Source organism: Oncorhynchus keta, unplaced genomic scaffold (assembly GCF_023373465.1).
Source record: "Oncorhynchus keta strain PuntledgeMale-10-30-2019 unplaced genomic scaffold, Oket_V2 Un_contig_963_pilon_pilon, whole genome shotgun sequence".
Lineage (NCBI taxonomy): Eukaryota > Metazoa > Chordata > Actinopteri > Salmoniformes > Salmonidae > Oncorhynchus > Oncorhynchus keta.
Genome location: NW_026290622.1, coordinates 77,501 through 100,000, shown reverse-complemented (window position 1 = coordinate 100,000; position 22,500 = coordinate 77,501). Strand labels below are relative to the sequence as shown.

The window sequence follows — 22,500 nt, the reverse complement described above, 5'->3', positions numbered from 1 at the left end:
ACAGTAAGACATGTATACTGTATATGGAGACGTTTCTAGAATACAATGTAAGTCATTAAACTAATTATATGTGCAACAGCGGTACTACTAAATACATCAAGAGTTATACTAATTATGTGAACACTGTCATATTTTGATACATCAAAAGTAAGACATTTATATATATATATGGAATGGTTTCTAGGATACAATACAAGTCATTATACTAATTATATTCAGTGTCTACATATCAGGTTAGACATTGCAGAATGTTTTTGACATTTCTGGTCCAGTGTAATTGAGTAAGTGAGCGCTCCTCTGTTATTCATTAATTAACATCCGATTCAATCTCTTAACTGTGTTCTTCCAACTACTCAATTAGCTTAAAATATAGAGTGAGAGAGGGGGAAGGAGGAGGGAGGGAGACAGGGGGAGATTGGGAAAGATACAGTAAGAGAGAGAGGGCTGAAAGATAGAAAGAGAGAGAAAGGGAACGAGAAAGAGACAGTCAGAGAGTGAAAGAGAGAGAGAGAGAGAGAGAGAGAGAGAGAGAGAGAGAGAGAGAGAGAGAGAGAGAGAGAGGAAGAAAGCCAAGCATCGTGGCAATTGATTTTCCAACTTCATTTAATTGTGAGGCGCCGTCCAGATGAATCCATTAAAGTTGTACCATATTGATCCCACAGTCCTGATGGATCCTTCCCTGGCAGAGGAAAACTATGATGCAGCTCTATATTACCAACGACACAAGGCCTGCATCGCAAATGGCACCCTATTCCTTATATAGTGCACTACTTTTGACCAGGACCCACAAGGAATAGGGTGCCATGGGCCCTGGTTAGGGAATAGGGTGCCATGGCCCTGGTTAGGGAATAGGGTGCCATGGGCCCTGGTTAGGGAATAGGGTGCCTTGGGCCCTGGTTAGGGAATAGGGTGCCATGGGCCCTGGTTAGGGAATAGGGTGCCTTGGGCCCTGGTTAGGGAATAGGGTGCCATGGGCCCTGGTTAGGGAATAGGGTGCCATGGGCCCTGGTTAGGGAATAGGGTGCCTTGGGCCCTGGTTAGGGAATAGGGTGCCATGGCCCTGGTTAGGGAATAGGGTGCCTTGGGCCCTGGTCAAAGGTAGTGCATTATGTAGAGAACAGGGTGCCATTTGGGACGCAGATGATTTGAATTAGAGTAAGCTAACTGTTAGGGAAAATGGATTGGGACTTTAGCCGTCTTCTCTTGTTACACGGATATTTGAAACGCAGACAGATCATTGCGGCGACATGATAGGTTGAATATCCTGTCACTGTAGATTCAAGATTTAGTGGCCTCTGTGAAAGGCTACACTATGTAGACGCTAAATGCACTTAGGGTGTTATAGGGTGTTAGTAGTAACTAACTAACTAGTAACAAATTAACAAATGAACTAGTAAATAAATAACTAGTAAAAAACTAGCTGGTAACTAACTAACTACTAACTAACTAGTAACTAACTAACTAGTATAAAGTAGGTAGTAAATAACTATTACTTACCCTGTTCCCCTCCCCTATTCCCATCCTCCCCCTCCTTCTCATCTACCACTCCAACACACTCTACTAAAATATTGCCTCACCTCGGAGGTTGCGTATGAAGTCCTCCAGCATCATCTTGCGGTCAGGCTTGATGTTGGGTGAGTACATGTCTGTGTTGAGGAGGATGATAGCGAAGGCCAGGATGAAGATGGTGTCGGGGTTGTGGAACTGCTGCACCACGTCCGAAGTCCCTACTCCCTAGTTACAGATGCAGTACCCTGACTGGATAGGGTGGGGGCAGATAAGATGGGACAGGGGGACAGGAGGGAGATGATGGGGTTAGTATTTGAATAACCCAGAGACAAGATGAAGGAATATACAGATAAGATGAAGTCCCTACTCCCTAGAATATACAGATAAGATGAAGTCCCTACTCCCTAGAATATACAGATAAGAGAAGTCCCTACTCTCTAGAATATACAGATAAGATGAAGTCCCTACTCCCTAGAATATACAGGATGAAGACTCCCTAGAATATACAGATAAGAGAAGTCCCTACTCTCTAGAATATACAGATAAGATGAAGTCCCTACTCCCTAGAATATTTGATAAGATGAAGTCCCTACTCCTAGAATATACAGATAAGATGAAGTCCCTACTCCCTAGAATATACAGATAAGATGAAGTCCCTACTATACAGATAAGATGAAGTCCCTAGAATATACAGATAAGATGAAGTCCCTACTCCCTAGAATATACAGATAAGATGAAGTCCCTACTCCCTAGAATATACAGATAAGATGAAGTCCCTACTCCCTAGAATATACAGATAAGATGAAGTCCCTACTCCCTAGAATATACAGATAAGATGAAGTCCCTACTAAGATGAAGTCCTAGAATATACAGATAAGATGAAGTCCCTACTCCCTAGAATATACAGATAAGATGAAGTCCCTACTCCCTAGAATATACAGATAAGATGAAGTCCCTACTCCCTAGAATATACAGATAAGATGAAGTCCCTCCCTAGAATATACAGATAAGATGAAGTCCCTACTCCCTAGAATATACAGATAAGATGAAGTCCCTACTCCTAGAATATACAGATAAGATGAAGTCCCTACTCCCTAGAATATACAGATAAGATGAAGTCCCTACTCCCTAGAATATACAGATAAGATGAAGTCCCTAGAATATACAGATAAGATGAAGTCCCTACTCCCTAGAATATACAGATAAGATGAAGTCCCTACTCCCTAGAATATACAGATAAGATGAAGTCCCTACTCCCTACCCTAGAATATACAGATAAGATGAAGTCCCTACTCCCAGATAGATGATCCCTATCCCTAGAATATACAGATAAGATGAAGTCCCTACTCCCTAGAATATACAGATAAGATGAAGTCCCTACTCCCTAGAATATACAGATAAGATGAAGTCCCTACTCCAGATAAGATGAAGTCCCTAGAATATACAGATAAGATCCCTACTCCCTAGAATATACAGATCCCTACTCCTAGAATATACAGATAAGATGAAGTCCTACTCCCTAGAATATACAGATAAGATGAAGTCCCTACTCCTAGAATATACAGATAAGATGAAGTCCCTACTCCCTAGAATATACAGATAAGATGAAGTCCCTACTCCCTAGAATATACAGATAAGATGAAGTCCCTACTCCCTAGAATATACAGATAAGATGAAGTCCCTACTCCCTAGAATATACAGATAAGATGAAGTCCCTACTCCTAGAATATACAGATAAGATGATATAGAATATACAGATAAGATGAAGTCCCTACTCCCTAGAATATACAGATAAGATGAAGTCCCTACTCCCTAGAATATACAGATAAGATGAAGTCCCTACTCCCTAGAATATACAGATAAGATGAAGTCCCTACTCCCTAGAATATACAGATAAGATGAAGTCCCTACTCCCTAGAATATACAGATAAGATGAAGTCCCTACTCCCTAGAATATACAGATAAGATGAAGTCCCTAGAATATACCCTACTCCAGATAAGAATATAATATACAGATAAGATGAAGTCCCTACTCTCTAGAATATACAGAATATACAGATAAGATGAAGTCCCTACTCCCTAGAATATACAGATAAGATAACTCCTAGAATATACAGATAAGATGAAGTCCCTACTCCCTAGAATATACAGATAAGATGAAGTCCTACTCTCTAGAATATACAGATAAGATGAAGTCCCTACTCCCTAGAATATACAGATAAGATGAAGTCCCTACTCAGATAAGATGAAGTCCCTAGAATATACAGATAAGATGAAGTCCCTACTCCCTAGAATATACAGATAAGATGAAGTCCCTACTCCCTAGAATATACAGATAAGATGAAGTCCCTACTCCCTAGAATATACAGATAAGATGAAGTCCCTACTCCCTAGAATATACAGATAAGATGAAGTCCCTACTCCCTAGAATATACAGATAAGATGAAGTCCCTACTCCCTAGAATATACAGATAAGATGAAGTCCCTACTCCCTAGAATATACAGATAAGATGAAGTCCCTACTCCCTAGAATATACAGATAAGATGAAGTCCCTACTCCCTAGAATATACAGATAAGATGAAGTCCCTACTCTCTAGAATATACAGATAAGATGAAGTCCCTACTCTCTAGAATATACAGATAAGATGAAGTCCCTACTCCCTAGAATATACAGATAAGATGAAGTCCCTACTCCCTAGCCACCACAAAGAACCTGGCCAACCATCAGACAGAAAGACAGACAGAACGACAGTAGTCAAATCAATTAATAAAATGTATTTTAAAAGGCCTGTTTTGTCAGCAGTTGTCACAAAGTGCTACATAACTAGTACAGTAGTGTATTTACGCTGTGCACCGTGGGTTAGACAGCAGAAATATCCCTGCCTGGGCACCTCTGCAGTAAAGATGACACAGGGCTGATGGAGGTCCCAGAGAACACCCTGAGATCTGAGAGGAGGCACGGCAGGAGAGCGAAATACAGCTGGCCTAGCAGCTCCACGCACCAAACAACCCTCGTCAATCTAACTGGCAGAGACACCTGAGTGTGTGTGTGTGTGTGTGTGTGTGTGTGTGTGTGTGTGTGTGTGTGTGTGTGTGTGTGTGTGTGTGTGTGTGTGTGTGTGTGTGTGTGTGTGTGTGTGTGTGTGTGTGTCCCTGTGTGTGTGTGTGTGTGTGTGTGTGTGTGTGTGTGTGTGTGTGTGTGTGTGTCTATGCTAGGGCAGCCAGTCTATCTGCTTGGGGGCGTTGTGAGAGGATGAAACATATGGGCTTGTCCATGTTAGAACAGATAGCAGCCTATGTCCATAGAGTAAAGAGGTTGATTTAGAATCCTCTACAGTGAAAACCAGAGCTCTCCAGACACTACCATTTACATGACATTATGGGAAAAAACTGGTTGAATCAATGTTGTTTCCACATAATTTCAACCAGAAGAAAATTTGATGTGAGATGACGTTGAATCAACAAAACTGATTGTATTTGCAAAAAGTCCTTGTCTTTTTTTCATCAAACTTTGAACCTAAATCCAATGACAGGATGACATGTTTTGTTGATTTCCTGTTTAATTCACTTTAGTTGACAACTCAATCAAATGTAAATTAAAACTAGAAGTTGAACTGAGGTCTGTGCCCAGTGGGGCGACTGCATTGCAAGCTACAGTGTGTCACAATGCAGACATACTCTCTCAGTGATAATGGTGTACTGTATTCATCATACCGTGCATACCAAATGGAACACTTTTCCTAACATAGGGGCCCTACTTTGAGGGCCCTGGTCAAAATGTGTGCACTAAATAGGGAACAGGGTGCTATTAAATAGGGAACAGGGTGCTATTCAGGACACTACCATATTGTCACGCTATGCTCTCCTCTGCATTGGCAACCAATTCAAATCTTTTATGGAATACATTTATTTACTGTAGTATTGGGTGAGATTCCACAGGGGAGCTTCCTTTGTTAATTAATCAATCTATTATTTCAACGGGTGTGTGTGTGTGACACCCCATAGGGCCTCTACTGGAGCGTAAAGTGTAATTCCATATTAATTCTGGTTATGGTTTCCAGGTAGGCTGGCCCGGCCTTCCTCCGGAGTCAGGTGACCACTGAGCTGATTGGAATCTACGTCTCAGTGGGCTAGGAATACACACAGGTAGTGGACTAGCTATGTAAGGAATAGAGTTGCCATTTGGGACACAGCCGTGTCCTCAGTTTGGGGGTTCATCCCCACTGATTCTGCATCATCTAATAGAGACTAGACTTTTTACCTGAAAAATACCTTATCTTAAGCCACATACTCTATGGTTTGCAGTTGTACCATCGAGACTGGGCTTAGACTTTAAGGAAGGTTTTGCAGCCAATCAATAGCTTTTTCTTCTTAATAATAAAGTCTCAGTTCTATACATTTCTCTTTACTATTCTACCAGAAAGAGTGAAATAGCAGATAGCCCTAGAAAGAGAAACCCTATATTCCCTCCCCTTACTCTATTTCAGTGAAGGGAATCTCATGTGTGTGTGTGTGTGTCTCTCTCTCTCTCTCTGGCCTCAGAAACTGCCAGAGTTGGGTTCATTATTAGCTGACACACACCAAGCTACAGAAGCTGCCAGGTGTTTATTTTCTCCTGACTTGTGTTTCCTCACACATTCTCTCCCTCCCTTTCCTCCCTCTCGCTCTCATTTCCCTGCCACCTGCCTTTCCTTCTGTTTACAGTCATCCTTTACCTCTTCCTCTATCCGTCTCTCTCGTTCATTCTTTAAGCCTCTCGCTATCCCCTCACTCTCTTTGAAGTCTGTCTCCCTCCCTCCCGTCATCTTTCTCTCTGTCTCAGACTCTTGCCTCTCGTTCTCTATCCTTTTCTCCCCCTCTCTCTTTTTCTATTCCTCACTCTCTCCATCTCTGTTTGGAGGAGCAGGGGAGGCAGGCGGAGACCAGAGAGATGTGTTTATGCAACAGTGGATATTTATAAACCTCTCCTCCTTCCTTCCCTCCCTCGCTCTTTATTTCGCCCCTCTCTGTGCAGCACGCACTCTGCGCCTATCGTACCCAAAACAAAATGCCATCCGTCAGTCTCCATGCCCGCTCACAAGGACAACAACACTCTCGTTGGCAACACACCTTGACAACTGTGTCAGCTGGCCATATGGTAAATGGAGTGGCTATTCAAGGACACCGGTTAGCGCAGAGCAACGCAGCTGTGGCATAAATGGGATACCCGTTAAGACTCGTAAACCAGGAAGTTGTACTGATCCTGTCTGTTCAGATTGCCTGTTGTTTCAGAGCACCTAGCCAAGCGGAAGGCTGGGTCAACCATCTAAATGGAGAGAGGATTTAAACTAGCCCGATTTAACCAGTCTGAATGCAGTGAAACACTGCTGTGTGCAGCACTCAGGCTGGATAACCAGGCTAGGTAGAAACTGGAAAGTTTGGATGGGATTTAGGTTGACTGGTGAAGTGAGACGTGAAGTGAAAAAAACTCCTAGCGCTGTGTTTTAGGCTCAGACACACATGGACCTTAGTGCTATTGGCAATGTCCTGCCCACCCATGGACAACAACAGGGCAAAGACAGTACAGGGCTGTGCCTCGCCTGATGTTGAGCTTAACTCTCTTGAACGTTGCAGCCTTTTAGGCCTTCTATAACTGAGACAAAGGTCTCTCTGTTTGTCCCAGTAGTGACCTCATCTAATCACAACTGCCTGACATCCTACTGGATGTGAATTGTTTTTAAGTGTCATCCTTAAACCAACACCTGTCCAGGATGAGTTGAGTTTAGAGTTGAGTCTATTAACATACACATTACTACATCAAGGCTACTCTTCCTGGGATTATTCACAAAGCAATATATCACACACACACACACACACACACACACACACACACACACACACACACACACACACACACACACACACACACACACACACACACACACACACACACACACACACACACACACACACACACACACACACACACACACACACACACACAAACAGATGATTGATTGATTGATTGACTGACTAACTGATTGATTGACTAACTGATGGACAGACAGACTGACTGAATAATGGAGCTCACCTGAAGGCCTCGATCAGTCTCTCCACCTTCTGGGCCTCTCCCTGGACTCTGATGTGAGCCTGGAACTTCCTCAGAGCCTCGTCCAGCTCCATCCCTGAGAAATCCATCTCATCCACCACACAACTGCAGGAAAGAAAGACAAGGAGGGAGGAGAAGGAGGGAGAGGAGAGAGAGAGAGAGAGAGAGAGAGAGAGAGAGAGAGAGAGAGAGAGGGAGAGAGAGAGAGAGAGAGAGAGAGAGAGAGAGAGAGAGAGAGAGAGAGAGAGAGAGAGAGAGAGGGGGAAGAGATGGAGGGAGAGAGAGAGAGAGAGAGAGAGAGAGAGAGAGAGAGAGAGAGAGAGGGGGGAAGGAAAGAGATGGAGGGAGAGAGAGAGAGAGAGAGAGAGAGAGAGAGAGAGAGAGAGAGAGAGAGAGAGAGAGAGAGGGAGGGAGGCAGACAGAGAGAGACAGAGAGAGAGAGAGAGAGACATTAAGAGAGGGGAAGGAGGAGGGTAGAGAAAGGGAGTGAGATATAGAGAAAGAGGGAGAGAGAGAGAGAGAGAGAGAGAGAGAGAGAGAGAGAGATATGTTACTTCTGTAACCCCAGTTTGAATTCACATCGGACGCCACTTCCACTTTCCCTGCCCCGCCCCTGCGGTCGTGGGGAGTGAACCCAGAAATGACTCAGAACTATGGGGAACAACTTCCACAACTTTCACTATGTCTACTTCAGGGTCAGTTTCACCCAGGTATTATCCATGCATGGGTGCAAGGACAGCAGGGAGAGGGCCCATCTAGCCTCGGCTACACTGCTATCACCGCTCCCCCAGCACAGGGACACAAACCCTCGGAGCAGAACATCCAGCCATTAATGGACGGGCTAGCTTAGTCAGAGGAAATTAAATCAGCTTAAATAAAAGAGATTTGCAAGCCAGTCAGAATAAATGCATGGGAATTAGTGATTTGTGTAAGCAATGGCCGCCAAAGTGAGCGAGAAGGTGACCTGGATTTGTTGAAAAGTTGGATGACTGTGTGTTGAGGGTGACACTTTCTCACGTAGGATGAAAATGTTTCTTAGAGTGATGGAATCGAAGGATGATTATCTTGAAATCTCATCTGATAATAGTCTAATTTGATTGTATTAGAATGAGTTCTATCAAGTTGGGAGAGACAATGTAAAACCATGTAATTGTAAGTCATTGTGACATTATCTTGATAAACTATTGCATCATATTTACAGTGTAATTGGGCTCGGACAATGACAATTACTTTTAATTTTTAAATGTTAAATTTTTACCTTTATTTAACCAGTTAGGCTAGTTGAGAACAAGTTCTCATTTGCAACTGCGACCTGGCCAAGATAAAGCACAGCATTTTGACACATACAACAAAACAGAGTTACACATGGAATAAACAAACATACAGTCAATAATATAGTAGAAAAAAGAAAACAAAAGTCTACATACAGTGAGTGCAAATGAGGTAAGATAAGGAAATTAATAGGCCATGGTGGCGAAGTAATTACAATACAGCAATTAAACACTGGAATGGTAGATGTGCAGAAGATTCATGTGCAGGTAGAGATACTGGGGTGCAAAGGAGCAAGATAAATAAATAAATACTGTATGGGGATGATGTAGGTAGATAGATGGGCTGTTTACAGATGGGCTATGTACAGGTGCAGTGATCTGTGAGCTGCTCTGACAGCTGGTGCGTAAAGCTAGTGAGGGAGATAAGAGTCTCCAGCTTCAGTGATGTTTGCAGTTCGTTCCAGTCATTGGCAGCAGAGAACTGGAAGGAAAGACGACCAAAGGAGGAATTGGCTTTGGGAGTGACCAGTGAGATATACCTGCTGGAGCGTGTGCTATGAGTGGGTGCTGCTATGGAGACCAGTGAGCTGAGATAAGGCGGGGCTTTACCTAGCAGAAACTTGTAGATGACCTGGAGCCAGTGGGTTTGGCGACGAGTATGAAGCGAGGGCCAGCCAACGAGATCATACAGGTCGTAGTGGTGGGTAGTATATGGGGCCTTGGTGACAAAACGGATGGCACTGTGATAGACTGCATCCAGTTTGTTGAGTAGAGTGTTGGAGGCTATTTTATAGATGACATCGCCAAAGTCGAAGATCGGTAGGATGGTCCGTTTTACGAGGGTATGTTTGGCAGCATGAGTGAGGGATGCTTTGTTGCGAAATAGGAAGCCAATTCTAGATTTGATTTTGGATTGGAGATGCTTAATGTGGGTCTGGAAGGAGAGTTAACAGTCTAACCAGACACCTAGGTATTTGTAGTTGTCCACGTTTACTAAGTCAGAACCGTCCAGAGTAGTGATGCTGGACAGGCGGGCAGGTGCGGGCAGTGATCGGTTGAATAGCATGCATTTAGTTTCCCCTGCGTTTAAGAGCAGTTGGAGGCCACGGAAGGAGAGTTGTATGGCATTGAAGCTCGTCTGGAGGTTAGTTAACACAGTTAACAAAGACTTCAGGAAACTGAAGTTAAGATATTGTAGATTTTGTCCTCGATTAACCCTGTGTGGTCTAGTGGTCTGTAGCAGAATATTGAATATCTTAGCGGGAACACACACACACACACACACACACACACACACACACACACACACACACACACACACACACACACACACACACACACACACACACACACACACACACACACACACACACACACACACACACACACACGACTCACACAAACACACTCACACACACACACACACACTCACGCACACACACACACACACACACACACACACACACACACACACACACACACACACACATTTGTCACCTGCCACATGTAGTGAAGTGTTTACAAAGCACACACACACAGACCACACACACTCCCTGCAAGACAGAACACACCTGATTAGGAGATGACACACACTCTGCTACACACACACTGTGTGTGTGTTTGTGTGAAATCACACTGTGTGGTGTGTGTGTGTGTGTGTGTGTGGGGGTGACACGTGTAAACACACTCATGAAGTGTGCACACATTCTCTCTCTGTTTCTCTCCTGACACACACACACATGTACACATGAGTGCACACATCACACAAACACACTCACACACACACACACTCACACACACACACACACACACCAAACACAAACACACACACACACACACACACACACACACACACACACACACACACACGCACACACAACCCACCACCCCACACACCACATGTTATCCCCCCCATGACATGACATTTTCACAGAACCAACAGACAAGCAAAGCTGTCATCAAGGCAGGCTACTTTGCAGAATCTCAAATGGATTGGTTTAACACTTGATTGCTACATGAATCAGATGTCTTCACTGTACATATATGTATATCCCTATTGGTGTACTTCAAATGTTGATGGACCTGGACACCCCTAGAGGAGTTAAGGGTCCTGGACTAGTGGGGTCGTACCCTTAGCATCACTTCAGGGTTGAGACTGTGGTATATTTGAGCTTGGCTGGACTAGTGCTGAGGAGTTAAGGGTCCTGGACTGGAGTGAAATTCAATTAAAAGGGTCCTGGACTTGAGCTAGCAGCCTGTCACAGACACTGAGAAACACACACCCTTACATAGACACCTGGACACACAGACAGACAGACACACACTTTGAGACAGACAGACAGACAGATGTGGCGCTAGCATCCTCTTTGTCTCCCACACAGTCATATGAGTCTGTGTGTGTGTGTAAAGGCATGCAGCATCAGCAGGTTCTTTAGAACTTATAGCAGAACATCACATGACAGCTCAGGAGGTCTGGATTGTCAGATTGTATCCACTATCTCTGACTGGCCTTGGGGTGGTCTTTGTATGGTTTGTTGCTGTTTTTATATGATGCCTTTACTGTGTTCACTCACACAGACATGCACACAGAACCAACAGACAAGCAGGCAGGCAGGCAAGCAGGCAGGCAGACAGACTCACACATATTGCATCACTTCAGGGTTGAGACTGGGTATATTTGAGCTTGGCTGTTGCTGTAGATTTAATTAAAAGATTGAGCTACGTCACAGACACTGATTGTTACAACAGTCACATCCAGGAGAATGCAGAACATCACATGACAGCTCAGGAGGATTGTCAGATGTCTCGATATGGTTATTGTTAATATCTTTGTCTGTGCTCACTATGACTGTTACAATACCAGTGTAGTCAACTGTCTATATGCTAACCTCTCTCACTATGACTGTTACAATAACAGTGTAGTCAACTGTCTATATGTTAACCTCTCTCACTATGACTGTTACAATACCTGTTGTCATGACGTTGGCCTGAGGGTTGGTTTATGACAGTCATAAATACCTATTGCCCCCTTTTTCCTCTCTCTACCCTACTAAGGTTACATTTGCAAAACCCTTGGTTAACATAGAGATTCTGGGAACATCAGTAGGTGGGGGAAATTAACTATATTCTGGTAATCCGAACAATTTAACATTTGCGGTGGTACTTAATGAATATGATGTCAGTTCGGTTGTCATCTGACTTTCTCATCAATGATACGATGACATAAACTCTACAGTGGAAAGTCTACACATCAGAGTTATCGGATTCACATGAAATTGTTGTTCAATTTAAATATTTGAATATGAAATGATTTGTGATGGGATGAAATGTGATTTTAGCTTCTAAAATGTGACATTTGGGTTTTCATAAGATAGGGCTGCTCAATCAGTGGCCCTCCCCTGTGAAGGACAAGGGCTATAAAACTTTTCAAACACACCCTCCTCTCCCTTCCTATATAAGCCCTTGACGACAACATAACTTCCTGTTCCGAGGATATGAGGGCGACGGTCCTATGTCAGAATGGTTCAGATAATAACTACAGAACGAAGCCAACATCAGCATGAGCTTTGGTTGCGAATGGTATGAACTTTTGAACTCTTATTCACTACAGAAGTGATACCTCTAGCTGTTGAGTTAGCGACCGCAGCTGCAAACGCAGGTTCGGAAGGAACAGACAGTATCCCATCTATCACACATCAGCGTTACTACAACGCATCCAATTGACAACCAGAGACATTCTTCAAACGACAGAGGACTCGGTTTGGCAACACCGCCTTCCATCTACCACCAACCTACTGAAGCGTAGCTCAGAGTAAATATTTATTGCATTTTCCTTTTCCAAATGGGCAGTAATTTAGAGTGCATAAGATACTGTATTTACAATAGCACAGCTTTTTCCCTTTGTTCCTCAGTCTCCCACTCTTTCACTCAACCCAGGCCCTTTTCCTTTGTGTAACAATTTGTCATATCTGTTCCGCCCTCTAGGGACGTTTCCTTTATGGCGTCTTTTATGAAAGTTATAATTAATTGTGTGTATGTGAATTCTGTGTGATTAGTTGGGTTTAAGTATTTATTTACTAAATACCTAATTTATATTGCTGATTCAAATTGTTAGCCAGGGTTCTTGCAAGAATTTACAACTTTCAGATGAGACTGGAGTAGGATGAAGATTAATGTTGACTGCTATGGATGTAAAATACTAGTAGGTCTTTACGAGTTTATTCGGAAGATAACAGCTCTATAAATATTATTTTGTGGTGCCCGACTCTGTAGTTAATTACATTTACATGATTAGCTCAATCAGGTGATATTAATTACAGAGAAATGATTTTATAGAATAGCATGTCGTATCACATAATCCAGCATAGCCAAAGACACGACACTGTGTAGTCAACTGCAAACAGGGACAGTGTAACACCCCATGTTTTATATCTCAAAACTCTCACGACCAAAATGTTTTATTAGCAGCCAATGTTTACTTTCTTATTTGGGGCTTTGGCAGTCAACTGAAAAACATGCCAACAGTATTTCTGATTGTCTTCTCAACTCACCATCACTTACATTTAATGTGGGTCTATGACAGTCAAATTAGTCTGACATAATGTCTCTTATCTCACCAACACTAATGAGATGGGTCTGGCTTAATGTATGTTGCATCGGAGCTTCTCAAAGTCAGGAGCGTGGTCGACAGAGCGCACCTCATCTCTGCTGTCACATCCAACCTGGATCGATATTTGGTTTGAATGCAGACAAAAGCACTGAATCAGCTTCACACAGATATGAGCTGGCGAAGGGTACATTGAGTTGTAATGCCCTGAGGCAGACAGCAGGCTGTTCCCATTGAGCCAGGAACCACAACTCCTCTGTAGTGATCTGTGAATACGTTGTCTGTAGCATTCAGTCACATTACAGCTCGATCAGCTGTTCGATTTCACTTACTGGCATGTCAACTGAGCCAGGATCACAGTCAAAGGATTGGGAACTATGTCCCAAAGTGCTCTTCCAAGCATTGGTTAGTGAGCAGTCATCACTGGTGTGGGACTCTTACTGATGCTGTTTTCTGTTAGAAACATGCACAGCCGAGGGAAGTGGGAATGGTTCGCTTTTGAAAGAAAAATCTCCAATTAGAATTCTTTCCCTGAATCTACTGATTGTCACGATCATCATAAGGGTGGACCAAAATGCAGCATGGTATGCTTCAATCCTTTTTTTAGGAAGAAAAACTCAAATAACAAAAACAATAAAGCAAACAAACTAAACGTGACGTTCAGAGTAGTGCTCACAGGCAACTATACCTAGACAAGATCCCACAAAGCACAATGGGAAAATGGCTACCTAAATATGATCCCCAATCAGAGACAACGATAAACAGCTGCCTCTGATTGAGAACCATATCAGGCCAACATAGATATACAATTCCCCTAGATAACCCACCCTACATCACACCCCGACCCAACCAACATAGAGAGTAAACAGCTCTCTATGGTCAGGGTGTGACACTGATTCAGTCACTCATCTGTACAATGTTTTGTATTTCCTCTATATGCTTCTGTTCCATTTGTTCAGTTTCCCAAATACTGTATGTCTGTTACATTGGCAGGGAGACACATTTATTATTTTCATTACACAGAAAGTCAAGTCCTCTCTCAATGCAAAACATATTTCCAACACTCCCCTCAATAACCATCAAGCCTCTGTGTGAAATAGAACATAGCTATTCTCTGATCCCCATTTCTCTACATAGTTTTGCGAACAAGTGTGCGCCCAGTGATGTGGTTTGATGTACACTGAACAAAAATATAAACTTAACATGTAAAGTGATGGTCCCATGTTTCATATGCACAAAAAGCTTATTTCTCTCAAATGTTGTGTATAAATGTGTTTACGTCCCTGTAATTTCTGTCTGTAATGAAGTCCTTTTGTGGAGAAAAATAATTCTTATTGGCTGGGCTTTGGCTCCCCATTGGGTCCACCATGCCTGCGCCCCTGCCTGGTCCTGTGAAATCCATAGATTAGGGCCTAATTCATATATTTCAATTGACTGATTTCCTTATATAAACTGTAACTCAGTCAAATCTGTGATCTTGCATGTTGCGTTTATATTTTGGTTCAGTATATCTTCCAATTGAAGTGAACTGCTGCAATATATCTCCGAGTTCTGTGCTCAGCTCTTTTGCTGCCAGTTGTTCTCGGTGTATCATACAATACGTCCATATGTCAGAGGGAGACACATTCCTAGAGAGGGAGACACATTCCTAGAGAGGAGACACATTCCTAGAGAGGAGAGAGACACATTCCTAGAGAGGGAGACACATTCCTAGAGGGAGACACATTCCTAGAGAGGAGACACATTCCTAGAGAGGGAGACACATTCCTAGAGAGGGAGAGACACATTCCTAGAGAGGGAGACACATTCCTAGAGAGGAGAGACACATTCCTAGAGAGACACATTCCTAGAGAGACACATTCCTAGAGGAGGGAGACACATTCCTAGAGAGGGAGACACATTCCTAGAGAGGGAGACACATTCCTAGAGAGGGAGACACATTCCTTCCTAGAGAGGGAGACACAACTAGACACAACTAGAGTGCAGAGGCCTGCCTGCCGTCCCACCATAGATGGAGCCCCATCTGTGCAAAAGCCCACCAGTAGATCCCATGGAATCAGTTTTTCGTCAAAATATCCACGCAGCACACTGAACATCCCCTGTGCCCCCCGACATGTATAGCGAACAAAAGTCGGGGCCTCACAGCTAAAATCCATTTGAAGAGCATAAGCTGGGGAGTTTTTGAGTGGTTCAGTCTGTTTGCTCTTGATTGCTAGCAATAGCATAAATTATTTGTTTGACAGAGCTATCTGACAAAGGTATTGATGTGAGTTTTTGGGCCCCTGCCTCCCAACACATTGTTTCACCGTATAAATTGCGGCCGGTAATATCAGAGTCTCTGTAATAGTGTGTGGTTTCATAGCATAGCAAACCTAGCCATTCACCATGGGAATGATGACCACTGGTCAATAGGGTTCATCTTGGGGGGAGGTCTCCACTCACTAACCACTGCTCCAATAGGGTTTATCTTGGGGGAGGTCTCCACTCACTAACCACTGGTCCAATAGGGTTCATCTTGGGGGGAGGTCTCCACTCACTAACCACTGCTCCAATAGGGTTTACCTTGGGGAGGTCTCCACTCACTAATCACTGCTCCAATAGGGTTTATCTTGGGGGGAGGTCTCCACTCACTAACCACTGCTCCAATAGGGTTTATCTTGGGGGAGGTCTCCACTCACTAACCACTGCTCCAATAGGGTTTATCTTGGGGGAGGTCTCCACTCACTAATCACTGCTCCATTAGGGTTTATCTTGGGGGAGGTCTCCACTCACTAACCACTGCTCCAATAGGGTTTATCTTGGGGGAGGTCTCCACTCACTAACCACTGCTCCAATAGGGTTTATCTTGGGGGGGAGGTCTCCACTCACTAACCACTGCTCCATTAGGGTTTATCTTGGGGGAGGTCTCCACTCACTAACCACTGCTCCAATAGGGTTTATCTTGGGGGAGGTCTCCACTCACTAACCACTGCTCCAATAGGGTTTATCTTGGGGGAGGTCTCCACTCACTAACCACTGCTCCAATAGGGTTTATCTTGGGGGAGGTCTCCACTCACTAACCACTGCTCCAATAGGGTTTATCTTGGGGAGGTCTCCACTCACTAACCACTGCTCCAATAGGGTTTATCTTGGGGGGGGGGTTGTAATGAGCCTACTGTACCTAGACAATGCTTTTCAGTCCAGTACTATTATTAAGAAGTAGACTACCAGTTACTCACTCTAGGACGTCTCTGTTGAAGGGCTTCTTGCTGTTTCCCAGGAACTCTCCAATCATCTGCCTGCTCAGGCCCTTCCTCTGAAGCAGGAAGTGAGCCACACCTATGGGCGTGTCTGGGATGAAACCTCGTGAGATCAGGAACTGGAGACCCTTATCAGGATTACTGACAGAGAAGAATAAAGAGGAGGAGAAATTAGATATTAAAATCCTCTTTATTTGGGTTAATGTCATACAGTACACAAATCCTTCACATTTCATGCCCTCACATATAAAGGAGAGAGGGTAGAGAGAGGTAGAGAGAGGAGAGAGGAAGGGGGAAGAGAGAGAAGGGGGGTGAGGGAAGAGGCTGGAGGAGATTGTTATACGTGAGACCCCCACTTGCTAAACAAGTTCCAAAATCACCAAGACTATGAAGATCAAAACAGTCTGGTGATGACAGTCTGGTGTGGAGGCTAGCTGTAAAACATGATGTTAATGACAGTCTGGTGTGGAGGCTAGCTGTAAAACATGGTGGTAATGACAGTCTGGTGTGGAGGCTAGCTGTAAAACATGGTGTTAATGACAGTCTGGTGTGGAGGCTAGCTGTAAAACATGGTGTTAATGACAGACTGGTGTGGAGGCTAGCTGTAAAACATGGTGGTAATGACAGTCTGGTGTGGAGACTAGCTGTAAAACATGGTGGTGATGACAGTCTGGTGTGGAGGCTAGCTGTAAAACATGGTGTTAATGACAGTCTGGTGTGGAGGCTAGCTGTAAAACATGGTGTTAATGACAGTCTGGTGTGGAGGCTAGCTGTAAAACATGGTGTTAATGACAGTCTGGTGTGGAGGCTAGCTGTAAAACATGGTGTTAATGACAGTCTGGTGTGGAGGCTAGCTGTAAAACATGGTGTTAATGACAGTCTGGTGTGGAGGCTAGCTGTAAAACATGGTGTTAATGACAGTCTGGTGTGGAGGCTAGCTGTAAAACATGGTGTTAATGACAGTCTGGTGTGGAGGCTAGCTGTAAAACATGGTGTTAATGACAGTCTGGTGTGGAGGCTAGCTGTAAAACATGGTGTTAATGACAGTCTGGTGTGGAGGCTAGCTGTAAAACATGGTGTTAATGACAGTCTGGTGTGGAGGCTAGCTGTAAAACATGGTGTTAATGACAGTCTGGTGTGGAGGCTAGCTGTAAAACATGGTGTTAATGACAGTCTGGTGTGGAGGCTAGCTGTAAAACATGGTGTTAATGACAGTCTGGTGTGGAGGCTAGCTGTAAAACATGGTGTTAATGACAGTCTGGTGTGGAGGCTAGATGTAAAACATGGTGTTAAAGACAGTCTGGTGTGGAGGCTAGCTGAAAAACATGGTGGTAATGACAGTCTGGTGTGGAGGCTAGCTGTAAAACATGGTGGTAATGACAGTCTGGTGATGACAGTCTGGTGTGGAGGCTAGCTGTAAAACATGGTGGTAATGACAGTCTGGTGCGGAGGCTAACTGTAAAACATGGTGTTAATGACAGTCTGGTGTGGAGGCTAGCTGTAAAACATGGTGGTAATGACAGTCTGGTGTGGAGGCTAGCTGTAAAACATGGTGGTAATGACAGTCTGGTGTGGAGGCTAGCTGTAAAACATGGTGGTAATGACAGTCTGGTGTGGAAGCTATCGGTAAAACATGGTGTTAATGGGAGTGTAGTAATGACAGTCTGGTGTGGAGGCTAGTGGTGATACATGGTGGTAATGGGAGTGTGGTAATGACAGTCTGGTGTGGAGGCTAGCGGTGATACATGGTGGTAATGGGAGTGTGGTAATGACAGTCTGGTGTGGAGGCTAGCGGTGATACATGGTGTTAATGACAGTCTGGTGTGGAGACTAGCTGTAAAACATGGTGGTAATGACAGTCTGGTGTGGAGGCTAGCGGTAAAACATGGTGGTAATGACAGTCTGGTGTGGAGGCTAGCGGTGATACATGGTGTTAATGGGAGTGTGGTAATGACAGTCTGGTGTGGAGGCTAGCGGTGATACATGGTGTTAATGGGAAAACATGTGTTAATGACAGTCTGGTGTGGAGGCTAGCTGTAAACATGGTGTTAATGACAGTCTGGTGTGGAGGCTAGCTGTAAAACATGGTGTTAATGACAGTCTGGTGTGGAGGCTAGCTGTAAAACATGGTGGTAATGACAGTCTGGTTTGGAGGCTAGCTGTAAAACATGGTGGTAATGACAGTCTGGTGTGGAGGCTATCGGTAAAACATGGTGGTAATGACAGTCTGGTGTGGAGGCTAGCTGTAAAACATGGTGGTAATGACAGTCTGGTGTGGAGGCTAGCTGTAAAACATGGTGTTAATGGGAGTGTGGTAATGACAGTCTGGTGTGGAGGCTAGCGGTGATACATGGTGGTAATGGGAGTGTGGTAATGACAGTCTGGTGTGGAGGCTATCGGTAAAACATGGTGTTAATGGGAGTGTGGTAATGACAGTCTGGTGTGGAGGCTAGCAGTGATACATGGTGGTAATGGGAGTGTGGTAATGACAGTCTGGTGTGGAGGCTAGCGGTAAAAATGGGAGTGTGGTAATGACAGTCTGGTGTGGAAGCTATCGGTAAAACATGGTGTTAATGGGAGTGTGGTAATGACAGTCTGGTGTGGAGGCTAGTGGTGATACATGGTGGTAATGGGAGTGTGGTAATGACAGTCTGGTGTGGAGGCTAGCGGTGATACATGGTGGTAATGGGAGTGTGGTAATGACAGTCTGGTGTGGAGGCTAGCGGTGATACATGGTGTTAATGGGAGTGTGGTAATGACAGTCTGGTGTGGAGGCTAGCGGTGATACATGGTGTTAATGGGAGTGTGGTAATGACAGCCTGGATGTGGAGGCTAGCGGTGATACATGGTGTTAATGACAGTCTGGTGTGGAGACTAGCTGTAAAACATGGTGGTAATGACAGTCTGGTTTGGAGGCTAGCTGTAAAACATGGTGGTAATGACAGTCTGGTGTGGAGGCTAGCTGTAAAACATGGTGGTAATGACAGTCTGGTGTGGAGGCTAGCTGTAAAACATGGTGGTAATGACAGTCTGGTGTGGAGGCTAGCTGTAAAACATGGTGTTAATGACAGTCTGGTGTGGAGGCTAGCTGTAAAACATGGTGTTAATGACAGTCTGGTGTGGAGGCTAGCTGTAAAACATGGTGTTAATGACAGTCTGGTGTGGAGGCTAGCTGTAAAACATGGTGGTAATGACAGTCTGGTTTGGAGGCTAGCTGTAAAACATGGTGGTAATGACAGTGTGGTGTGGAGGCTATCGGTAAAACATGGTGGTAATGACAGTCTGGTGTGGAGGCTAGCTGTAAAACATGGTGTTAATGGGAGTGTAGTAATGACAGTCTGGTGTGGAGGCTAGCGGTGATACATGGTGGTAATGGGAGTGTGGTAATGACAGTCTGGTGTGGAGGCTATCGGTAAAACATGGTGTTAATGGGAGTGTGGTAATGACAGTCTGGTGTGGAGGCTAGCGGTAAAACATGGTGGTAATGACAGTCTGGTGTGGAGGCTAGCGGTGATACATGGTGGTAATGGGAGTGTGGTAATGACAGTCTGGTGTGGAGGCTAGCGGTGATACATGGTGGTAATGGGAGTGTGGTAATGACAGTCTGGTGTGGAGGCTAGCGGTGATACATGGTGGTAATGGGAGTGTGGTAATGACAGTCTGGTGTGGAGGCTAGCGGTGATACATGGTGGTAATGGGAGTGTGGTAATGACAGTCTGGTGTGGAGGCTAGCGGTGATACATGGTGGTAATGGGAGTGTGGTAATGACAGTCTGGTGTGGAGGCTAGCGGTGATACATGGTGGTAATGGGAGTGTGGTAATGACAGTCTGGTGTGGAGGCTAGCGGTGATACATGGTGGTAATGGGAGTGTGGTAATGACAGTCTGGTGTGGAGGCTAGCAGTGATACATGGTGGTAATGACAGTCTGGTGTGGAGGCTAGTGGTGATACATGGTGGTAATGACAGTCTGGTGTGGAGGCTAGCGGTGATACATGGTGGTAATGGGAGTGTGGTAATGACAGTCTGGTGTGGAGGCTAGTGGTGATACATGTTGGTAATGGGAGTGTGGTAATGACAGTCTGGTGTGGAGGCTAGCGGTGATACATGGTGGTAATGGGAGTGTGGTAATGACAGTCTGGTGTGGGGCTAGCGGTGATACATGGTGTTAATGACAGTCTGGTGTGGAGACTAGTGGTGATACATGGTGTTAATGACAGTCTGATGTGGAGGCTAGAGGTGTTAAGCTTAGCATATGGTGGAGACCATTACAATTAGGCACCCACTCATCAATATTAATTTCCCTTTATTGAGTCATTCTGTTCATTAACAGTGATTAAACAGCTTGACGAACACTGTTAAACTGTAGAAGATGCTTTCCTGAATTACAATGGTGCTCTTGAACGCACAAGGGTGAGGGCTCCTATGAAGAACACTTTGCTATGTTATAAAAGATGGTAATATGTAGGAGATGACAGAGTTATGGTGGTGTGTGTGGAGAGGATAATACTGCTACTGCACCCTACAATCTATCCCATTCTTAGTATAGCACAGTTCACACACACACAATACTAAAGTGTTCTTCACACATACAGTATATATACACATACAATAATATACACACTTTCTGTATAAACACACACACACACACACACACACACACACACACACACACACACACACACACACACACACACACACACACACACACAGCACAGCACAACAGTTACATAACACAGCCATGTCTAATGGGCTTAGTCAAGGAGAGAGAGAGAGACAGAGAGAGAGAGAGAGAGAGAGAGAGAGAGAGAGAGAGAGAGAGAGAGAGAGAGAGAGAAAGAGAGCGAGAGAGAGAGAGAGAGAGAGAGAGAGAGAGAGAGAGAGAGAGAGAGAGAACGGAGAGAAAGTGAGAAAGAGAGAGAGAGAGAGAGACAGAGAGAGTGAGAAGAGAGAAAGAGAGAAACAGAGAGAGAGTGAAAAGAGAGAGTGAGAAAGAGAGTGAGAAAGAGAGAGAGAAAGAAGAGAGAGAGAAAGCAAGAGAGAGAGAAAAGCAAGAGAGAGAGAAGAGAGAGAGAGAGAGAGAGAGAGAGCGAGAGAGAGAGAAAGAGCGAGAGAGAGAGAAGAGAGAGAGAGAGAGAGAGAAAGCGAGAGAGAAAGCGAGAGAGAAAGCGAGAGAGAAGAAAGAGAGAGAGAGAAAGTGATAGAGAGAGAGAGAGAAAGTGAGAGAGAGAGAGAGAGTGAGAGAGAGAGAGAGAGAGAGAGAGAGAGAGAGAGAGAGTGAGAGAGAGAGAAAAGCAGAGAGAGAGAGAGAGAGAGAGAGAGAGAGAGAGAGAGAGAGAGAGAGAGAGAGCTCTGCAGCCCAGACAGGCCCCAGCTGTGGTGCTGAAAGGACAACTCTCTGCAGACTAACAGAGGCTCTGCATGAGGACAGAAGAGAGAGGAGAAAAGCACTCTACTGGGACGACTAGTCTCAGCTTAACCAAATGGTTCCTTTTTCACACACTGACAGACACAGACAGACAGATATGATTTTACATAAATATATTCACACTTTCTGCATCAAAACCCTGGTTAGCATCGATATTCAACCACATCAATATCATTCCCCACCCTCCATCCTTCCTCTCTCGTTCCCCTCACTGTAAAAGTGAATTGAGGTTTATGGTCCTAACATAAACCTTTCTATGGTCGATGGTCGGATAGCGCTGGTCAGGTGAACCGCCCCGACACTCATCTGTGGGGCACACCGAATAGATCTCCACACCTAGTCATTGCCCTGATGCACAGA

General features: G+C 44.4%; 1 pseudogene; it reads right to left on the bottom strand.

Moving 5' to 3' along the window:
- Window positions 1-22,500, bottom strand: part of LOC127927155 (IQ motif and SEC7 domain-containing protein 3-like) — a 98,338-nt pseudogene that overhangs the window by 61,582 nt on the left and 14,256 nt on the right.